Genomic DNA, 10,683 nt, shown 5'->3' with positions numbered 1-10,683 from the left:
TTTCTGATGAGATTAGAACTAGAAGGGAGTCGATTTTAAGTTCGGTTCACAAAAATTGAATTTGCCTTAACAATTAAGTCTATTTCTTGAACTCAAACTCGACTCACGAGTTAAATCAAATAATAGGAATATAATCTATAATTCTATATCAATAAATTATAACTTATATATTTTAAAAAATATTTAAAAAGATCAATTTTATATATTATTTATCTATCAATAAATTATAAATTTTTTATTTATGTCTTACCTTAAAATTATATATAAAAATAAATATAAAATTTTAAATAATTAAGATCATTAAAATATATATATATATATATATATATCCTATATGCATTTAATTTATACTTTTAATATTATATGTATAATCGAGTCAGTTCACGAGCTAATGAGCTAAGCTTATCCAAGCTCAAACTCGACTCATTTAATTTATGAGCTCAAATATAAGCTCAAGCTCGACTCACCAGCTCATAAGTTCAGCTTATCGAACTATTAATGAGTCAAGCTCGAGCTGGCTCATGGCTTGACTTACTTCCAGTCCTACCCACTATCTAAATAGGTTTAATTAATGTCCCGTACTAGTCACCAAAAAAAAAAATTAATGTCCCGTACTCCATTTTTACGGGTAGAAAAAAACTCCCATATGGCCATAATCTTCGCTGGCGTATAAATTTTTACGGACTAGTTCTACCAAAAAGAAATTGTTATCCTTAATTATTTTGATATGGGCCAAAATGTGTGATTATCCAAAATATTGATTTTAAGTTTTTTAGATGGAGTGTTTACAGTAAATATCAAATAATTATTTTTAATCATAAAAGATTTAAATATTAACATTTTTATTTATGTAAGACAAAAATTAAAATTATACCAATAAAAGATGAATTTTTACCGATAAAAATTATCTAAATTTTGAAAAATTAAATAAATTTTTTAAATATCATTTAATATATATAACCTTACTCTAACTTCTAATTTTACTGCATATTATCACTCCTCCAATTTTAAATTCTACCACCACTCATCCCCTGCCGGTTGGTCACTGCCGCCACCATTTTGTCATCTGTGCTACCACCACGCCAGTAAAATCTTCTGCATTGCCATTGTCTACAGGTAACTCAATAATTAGTTTTGGGTAATTAAACCCTAAATCCTAATTTATTTGATTTTAATTTGTTATGTATTAGTAAATTTGCAATTAGGAGGTTTGTATTAGAGATATGGCGGCACATGGATCGGATAATATTCGCATATCCGTGGTATTTATCCGCATCCGATCCGCACTCTGATAGGATCAGATAGCGGATATTGCCATGATATTCGCGGATCCGATCTGCATATCCGCGGATCCGCACCCATAATATAAATACTATAGTTAAGAAATGGAAACCTTAATTCCTTAACCCATACACTCAAATAAACGGCGCTGCTCCCCCTCTCCTCTCTCACCCAGACCCAATCCCATTCCCTGTTATCCATCACTGCCGTTCACTTCATCCATCACCGTCATTCACCTCCATTACCGCATCTCCTCCGTCGTCATCTCAGACCACTGAGACCATGTCTACTTCTTTGTCTCCATCGTCGCGTCGTTGTCTCCTCCTTCGGCATGGTGGTCATCCTCTCAATCGGCGTGATTGTCGTCTCCTTCATCGGCGCGGTCGTCATCTCTGCTCACCATTGCTCTTCACTCGCGCACTCGCCTCTACGCCTCACCCGCTTGTCGCTGCTCTTCGTTGTTTGGTGTTGCATCCTCCTTTTGCAGTTTCTTCCTTCTGCTTGTGCTTCTCCAATGCAGATCTGCTTCTACGCAATTAGGGTTCCAAATATGTTTTTTTTTTGTTGATCTTTGATTTTTGAAATACAGATATGTTTATGCTTGTTTCTTGATCTGATTCTGTTTTTGTTTCTATTGTTAAAACAAATGTGATTTTAATTTTTGAAATGTATACCTTTGTTATTGTTGTGTATGCTGTAATTGATATATTTTAGTGTAACCATTAATGTCAAATTAGAGATTTAAGGTTCCAGTTTCTATTTTTTATTTTGTTGATTCTTTTAAAATTAAAAATATTTTTATTTTTACGAATATATCCGAATTTTAATCCGATCCTATCCACAAATATGCGGATCAGATCGGAGAACAAAAAGTGCGGATATTTGATCCAATGTGATTAGTGCAGATCGGATTGAGATTTTGGCCATATCTAATTCGATCCGTGTGCAGCCTTAATTAGAGATTTAACTGTTTTTTAGATTTTGTTCATTTATTGTTCTGATTTTTGTTCCAATATTGTGAAATATCCGAGTTAATAATAATTTTTTTATTTTTTGAGGTAATTATTGGCTTATTATTTATTGTTGTTAATTTTTTAAGTTTATTATTATTTGAGTTAATTAGTTGATTGTTGTTAATTGCTTGAGCTAATCTTAACTTGTTTATTTTCTAAGTTCATTAATGATTTATTGTTTATTGTTGTTAATTTTTTAAGTTTATTATTATCTAAGTTAATTATTTTTTGAGTTAATTAGTTGATTATTGTTAATTGTCTGAGTTAATCTTAACTTGTTTATCTTCTAAGTTAATTATTTATTTATTATCTATTGTTGTTAATTTTTTAAGTTTATTATTATTTGAGTTAATATTTTCTGAGTTCATTAGTATTGTATTTTCTGATTTATTAGTTTATAAATTATTGAATTTAAATATTTAAAATTATATATTAATTTTTAAACAAATTTTTAAAAAATTTAAAATTTAAGTTTACTGTCGGTAAAATCAGCCGATAGTTATTAATTTAAGAATCAATTAATAATATATTACCATTAGATTTACGGAGAAAAAATCTGACAATAAAAACTACTAGCGAAAATTTTCCAACAATAATTAGCGGCGGACGAAAAAATTCGCCGATAAATAATTAACAACGAGGTTTATACCGTCGAATTAATTATTTACCGGCAAATTTTTTTGGTAAATCCGATGGTATTCGACCGAATTTCTTGTAGGGTCATCTTCAACAATAAATATTTGATTATAAGTAGAATATTCATCCATAAAACTTAAAATTTCATCATCAGCCACATAATCGATTAACATATTCGCTACGGACACGAAATACTCATCTTTAAGAGTTGTATTATATTAATCTCGAAAATCAATACAAACGGGAGTGGATCCTCTCCAGTGGGAAAAAAAACTGGATAGTGTCCAGTGTTTACTCTCATCATTCATTGCTCTCTCTCCTATTTAATTTTGGTCTCACTTATAGAATTAACGGTAAGAGATCACACTTTATTCTCTCAAGTGTTCAAAAAAATGGAGAGGATCCATTTCCCAATACAAACACCCAATTTTCCATTCTTTTTTTATTACATGAACAATATTTGAGACCCAATGAGCATATCGAGCCGTTCGAATGAACTTAGCCTTAATTAATCGCTCAATCTCCTCCTTTATTTTTAAATTTATTTTAGAAGCAAAACGCCAAGGAGCTTGTTTCACTAGTCGAGAGAATGGCTTTAGTAGCAATCGATGCTAATCGATCAAAACCAAGCATCTCATCTCATAGTCCCAAACAAAATAATCTTTGTATTCAATCAATAATTTAATCAATGCAGTTCTGGATTCCTCATTAATGTTTTTGCCAATATAAGTAGGCCTTATAGCACCATCGGTTCCTAAGTCGATTTCATCAAGTGGATCTTGTGATTCAAATCTTTTATCGATATGATCATCATCAATTGAAGTTTTTCAGAAATCTAAAGGTTCGAGGTCATAATACAATCAAATGATAAATTCACTGAATCACTTGAGGAAACATCAACTTTATTAAAATTATTAGCCAAAACAACTGTTGGGTCGTTTACAATACAAAAATTCTGAGATACATCAACATTTGAATGACTGACAATTTTTCCAACACTACTCTTAAAAGGAAAAGTACATGCTACAGAAGATAAATTACTATTAGGAATTGAAGTACACTTTTTTTAATTGAAATTCCTACTTGGTTCGACTTAATCAGAAGAATCATTACTAAAAAAGAAAAAACATACTGTAAAAGAAAAAACTATCCACATAATTTTTAAAGATAATAAATAATTCGACACCATCTTCTTCATTAGTCATCTCGAGTATATAAGTTGTCGAATTATTATTATTTTTTTAAATATAAACTTACTCCTAGACGAGGGGGTATACTCTGGTATCAGAAGCTTGAACTTTATGTTGAGACCTTCCTTAGTCAAAAAACAGCCTTCACAATTAGCAGAAGTCAAATTTCTGTCAACATCTAAAGGTTTCAGCTTGTTATTATAACCTTAGAAGTCAACAGGCATTTGCAAAATATAAAGACTATCATTAGCCTCTACCACTTCAGTCTTCTCCTCACTAGTTCAAAGGAGGAGTTTCTGGTGCATTGTCAAAGGTATCGTTCTGACACCATGAATACAATCTTGACCCAACAAATTATTATAACTTGCCTTTGAAGTTACTACCACGAAGACAGTTGTTTGTATTGAAGAACTAACTTGAACTTTAAGGATAACTAACCCTTTTGCCGTGTGAATACCCCACTGTAATCAGTAACAACAATGTTGGTTGGAACCAAATCATTAATGCATTTCCTAACCTTAACCTTGACAGAGAAGTTTCTGACGACCAAACCACCAGACATCTACGAATAGTTGACCACAGAAACTTTGGAGTTCAGATGACTAGACGACGACGTCGCTGACAACAGCTTCAATCCGCGATGGTGAGTTCCTTCTACCCGGTGACAACAACTCCGATCTCGCGTTGATTGTGGTAGGGACGATGGCCTTCATGGAGTTGGAGGAAGATTGGAAGAAGAAATTAGGGTTGAGGTGTGGTGAGGGGGGCTCTTCGCAAAAGGGATTGGGTGACTTGGGTCAGCTATGTGGGTTCAGTAATGGATTTTCTTTTCTTTTTTTTTTAAGGTCAAAATGACGCCGTTTCGAACTAACAATAAAAAATCGGTACCTTTAAAAATCTGGTCAATTCTGCTGGTTAACTGATTAACTATCAATTCAACCAATTTTTTATTGGTTTTTTGCAGAACGGTTTTGGAAATCAACCGGACCAACCAGATGACCGATTCCCAGTTAACCCGATTGAACCGATCAATCCGGTCCGATTTTCAGAACCTTGCACATTATCTCCAACAGTTGCATTATTAACTGCAATATTTTTTCCAGAAACAGGATTTTGAATGACTCCATTTGCATGTGATGTCAAACTTGCAAAAGTTTGTGCCACAACAACAGGAACATTATTATTTAAAGTTTCTTCAACCATATTAATAATTCTTCTACTTCGAAGTTGCATGTACTAAAATAAGCCTATAATAAAAAATCTTTGACATAATTTTATAAAAATTGTTCCATTGGGCATGCCAATTTATTATGCAGATTTTAAGTAAATTTGATTTGGTTCGATATCTATGATCTAGAAGCAAAATCTACTCCTTTTTTACGGATACCAATTTCAGAAATTGCACCAAAGACGCCATTTTGAACAAGTAAAAGAGAGAAAAACTCGGAATGTAAACTAGAATTGAATTACTTGAATTCTAAATTATAGAAAACAACATAAATGACTTCAAATTAAAAAAAAGCAACAAATGCCTCCAACATAGTTGAAGGACTTTGAATTTAAAAAGACAACGTAGAATTTAAAAGAATAAAAAAAAGACTTTGCAAAGAAAAAGTAAATTGTAAGAAAGAAAATTACAAAAAAATTTAAAAGAAAGGTAAAGATATGAAAGGAATCCTACAAAGAATAAACTCTTAGCAGCCTCAGAAAGTCGTTGGGACGTAAGTGTGCGAAAGTATTTTCTGATGAAGAATTCCAATTCTTTGCCACTTCCAAACCTTCTTAATTTATAGAACAAGTCGACCAATCTTATATTACCAGATGTCATCCCTTGAGAAGTTTAAAAATATTTGTTCCGGCCAAATATATAATCAAATAACTTCCCTTGCACAATTCACCATCGATCTTAATACTTAATTTGTTGACCTTATTTTTCAACAAGCCATGACAAATCGAACTTAATACTTAATTTGTGTTGGCTCCTATCCCTCGAGTCAACGTCCTTGTAAATTCAATCGATCAAAATTCTTCCATCAACAAATTTAAATTTAATTATAATGTAAATCTCATAGAATTGCAAATCAATTTAATTTCTATTTTTTTTATCAATTTTAAAACAAAAAATTTGATTTTAAAATCAAATCCATTCACATCCAAAAGGTTTACAATGAAAGACAGAATATAACTTTCTTAAAAATTATGAGACAAATTCTATTTTCTTTTATTTAAAATGTCATTAATACAGCCCCAACTATATTGCTAGATAACGTTCAACCAACAAATATTCTGTAAGATCTGCTACTCTGCTCGTTTATTAAAAGTTTATTAAATTTCAATTTTCATTAACTTCGCATGCTTGATCAATTTTTATAGGAAAATTTTAAGATGTACCTGAAATACCAATGTTCCAATGATTTTAATCATTGATTTCAATTAATATATATTATATATATTTTTTATAATTAAGATCAACGATTTATACTACTCGAACACTGGTGTTTTTGGTACACTTGATATTCTTCCAATTTTATAATGATGTAATAGTAACAACTAACAACCAGCTTATATCCTATTGTATGCATTTTTTTTTTTAATCAGGGACATGGATTGGGAAGCCTTGAATGAATGTTGTTAATTTCTTCAATTACGTCAGATGTGAGCTCAACCTTGCATGCATTAAGCACCTCCTGGAGTTGCCAGGATTTAGTTGCCCCGAAAACAGCACTGGCGACGAGTGGATGCCGCAAAACAAAGGCTGCCACGGAACATAAAGAGTAGCAGATATAATGAAAAATCAAAGAGCAAGAGGGTTAAGGGTTTAGGATTTGCACATAAGGAGTTATAATCTTATCAAACCTATTGCTAGAGAAACAGGATGAAGACCATAAGTTTTTGCAATGGTAAGGTGCTCCTGCAAAGTGGGAAAGATATAGAGATTATATAGAACTAAGTCAGAAACAAGAGATTCTAAATTCTCCTTCTGAATATTTCCCTGTCAATGACAACAACAATGTAAGATTCCCTTCAAGTCATCATCAACGTCTGCAAAAATGTTCGAATGTCGATTAACCTTTAAAAAGATTCAACCGAGCATCTGTCGAACCACCACCAGGGGAAAAATATTTCCCTGTAAGGATACCCATTGCCAGGGGACTGTAGGCCAACAAGCTTATTCTGAAAAAATAGATGAAATCTCCAACAATGAGGCATTTGCTAAAATCTAACGAGATTAATTTTGGATTAGTTTATCATAGTACAGATGTTAAGAGTTAGAAATTTTTATGCACTAAGCTTTTACTGCTCAGAAAATGGAGCTTTCCAGTGCTTCAATTACAGCCAATCTAAACAAAAATGTTTAATCTGTTATGCCTTTTCAATTATGCTGCCGAGAAGAATGCTCACCGTTTCATAACAATCCAAAGTAACAGCTTCTTAGGATATAAAATAGGAAAGTTTTCAAATGTACATGGAATACCGGTGTTCCAGTAATCTTAACCGTGGATTTTAATTAATATATATTATATATATTTTTTATAATTGAGATTAACGGTTAAAATTACTGAAACACCGGTGTACCTGGTACACTTGAAATTCTTCCTATAATATATCGTCACATTGGCAAAAAATATTTGACTCCTTTTAACTTGAAAGTTTTACAAACACAAGTATCTAATTGGATGACATTATTAGTGCATAACAATTAACCTAAAGTAAATAAAGTAATATCAAAATTATAGATTAATTACAGTAGGATACCTCTCCTGATGGCAGCACTCAGCCAATGCAGAATCAAAAGTTCTACATAGCAGGTTATATGAATTCTGTCACTAAACAGAAGAATATCAGAACAAGAAGTAAATTTCCATGGAGGGATTTGCAGAGCTGAGGGCAAGGGATCCATGATGGAAATAAAGCAAAAACTACGAGGATGAATTGAATGGTAGGGAGGAAAAAAAAAACCTGCAGAGTTACTATCTTTGGGTAGCAAGTATCTTTTTCAGCAACCTGAATAAATTTCATCATGCCATATGGAGTTTCATTACTAAGACCAACATATCTGATCTGCAAAGAAGTTCAACACATTTTATTAGTCATGATTCTGTAATTATTTATTGAAAGATTGAAATTTGTACTAGATTGATAATACCAATTACCTTCCCAGCTTTGATTACCTTCCCAGTTTTGACAGCTTTTTCGAGAGCTTCAAGTTGTTCACCTATACCAATTGAAGGGTATTGACGAACTGGGTCATACTCAGTTTCTCCAAACATTGGAACATACCTACAATGTCAATGTATCAATTAAAGAATATATATACATATATCGATCAGGCCAAAATACGTATGAGCTAACATAAGCATACAAACCGATCAGGCCAATGAATTTGATAAAGATCAATATAATCCATTTGCATGCGTAACAAACTGCATAAATCAAATCAAAATTTTGTTAGAATATAGTTCTAGACACAGGATCATGAGATGCAATCCCTTTCAAACAGAATGTAATATAGCATCAACTTTACAATGATCACTATTCATTCAGTTAAAGAATTCCATTGGAAGATAAACAACTATTCCTAAGTACCTACAAATTCCAGTGTCTAGACCAAACAAAACCTTGAATTCAGAAAGAGAGCAATCAACCTATTATCAATGGCTTCAATAATATTGCTGGCATCCAAACATTTTGGACCGCCTCTAATCCATGTCATCTGCCCAGATGGTCCAGCAACCTGTACAAAATTAAAGGTAGACATTATAAACAACAATGATAAGATAATTTAAGTTGAACAAAAAGAATTCATCAGATCACACAATGTATATGTAACTGAAAGTAACAAAGTTTTTACTCAGAAAAGAAGAAAAGCAGCAGCAATATGCTTGTTTATATTGAGATCCATGTGTCGAGGCCTTTAACAATTGGTGCCTACTCACATCTTCCCATGAGGATTCATGTGAAGATGATAACTGAGAGCTATCAGATGGTTTGATTAAATTGCTTAATACAGCATGTATTCAAATCTTAGTTATCATCCTCACAAAGTAGCCACCTTAACAATTTACCTTCAAAGGAAAAGTCACATATCTTCACTCAGTATGAAGAAAGTTCACATGCTAATAATGAAATTCCATGTTTAACAAGATTAATGAGCAGGCCCCCAAAAGTATGGAATCAACCTTTGTTGCATAACATAATCACAAACATACAAAAAACATGAGACTTAAGCTTAACATAATCACAAATACACAACCTTTGTTGCAATTACAACACGATCCCTGGGGATTTTTCTTTCTCTAATCCACCGGCCAAGATATTCCTCACTCCTACCCTGAGTCTCAGCCCGCTGAGGCACCGGATACCTACAATGGCAACCAAAAAATAAAAATAAAATCTTGAATTAGATATTTAATTAAATCACAAGATAACATGAGTAGTTGAGAAAGGAAAGGTGGTACATTTCTGCAGAGTCAAAGAAGTTGATGCCGCCATCAAAGGCTTCGTCAAGAAGGCGAAATGACTGGGACAGTGTGTTCTGCTCCCCAAAAGTCATCGTTCCTGGGAGAATTAAAAAACAAAATGGGATTTTTCTTTCAGCTGAATTGAACTGAATTCAAAGAATCTCTAACTTGCTGAAATGGTGGATAAGTTTGCACGCACCTAAGCATAGTCTTGAAACAGCAAGATTGGGAGCAACGTTGAAGAGAGGAACTGACATCAGCTTTAGCAACGTCAACAAAATCGAAGTTGAAAACTTTAGATAAATACTGACCCACCGAAATTCAACGAAAGAATGAAAAAAATTGATTTTTAAATAAACCCAAAATCAAGAAACTCAGGTTTACTGTCCCTCTTATAAGTTTCTTATGAGAAATGACGAGGGACCGAGTTTGGGTGAGTGCGATAAGCTATTTGAACGGAGAAGTTCATGGAATACACTAATATATACAGAATACAGCTGGATAAAGAAAGGTTATATTTTTCAAAAAATATTTCAATAATCCAATCACTTAATTTTATCCTCTTTTGATATATAGAAAAACAAACATAACCAATATTTTTTTTTGAAACGAAGGAAGCTCAACACATTACAGGGGAACATACAAAGAAATATAAAAACATAAAGAGCTACTAATATAAATCACACAACTTTTAATCTCTCTATCACTACCTGATCACAACTACACTATACTGTGTAGCTCAATTCTATACATGTGTGAATTATCTCAATATCCACTTTAACATAATCAATATTATTTTAAAGATAATTAAAAATAATTTTTTTTAATCAAATCATTTTAGTTACTTCTAACAAATTTTAAATTTTTTTTAGTTACGGTGAGGGGAAAGGGATAATTAATGGCATTCTAATAATACTATTTGATTAGAAGGGGGAAAAAGCCATTAGTGGCATTAGGCTATGGAGGTAGGATGTATATACTATATATTATATGAAAAATTTTAAGTGTATTAACTACACGGTATTTCAATAATTTTAACTATTAATTTTTATTATAAAAAATATATAATATATATTAATTAAAATTAACGGTTAAAATTAT

The 10,683-nt window shown here is 32.1% G+C and overlaps 1 pseudogene; it reads right to left on the bottom strand.

Annotated features, from left to right (window-relative positions):
* Nucleotides 1-6,444: 6,444 nt before the first annotated feature.
* Nucleotides 6,445-10,035, bottom strand: LOC107482190 (uncharacterized; annotated as a pseudogene).
* Between the last annotated feature and the right edge of the window lie 648 nt (nt 10,036-10,683).

The sequence above is a fragment of the Arachis duranensis genome, chromosome 3 (assembly GCF_000817695.3).
Source record: "Arachis duranensis cultivar V14167 chromosome 3, aradu.V14167.gnm2.J7QH, whole genome shotgun sequence".
In the NCBI taxonomy this organism is placed as follows: Eukaryota; Viridiplantae; Streptophyta; class Magnoliopsida; order Fabales; family Fabaceae; genus Arachis; species Arachis duranensis.
Note: the sequence above shows the minus strand (reverse complement) of the source record. Positions and strands in the feature narration are given on the sequence as shown.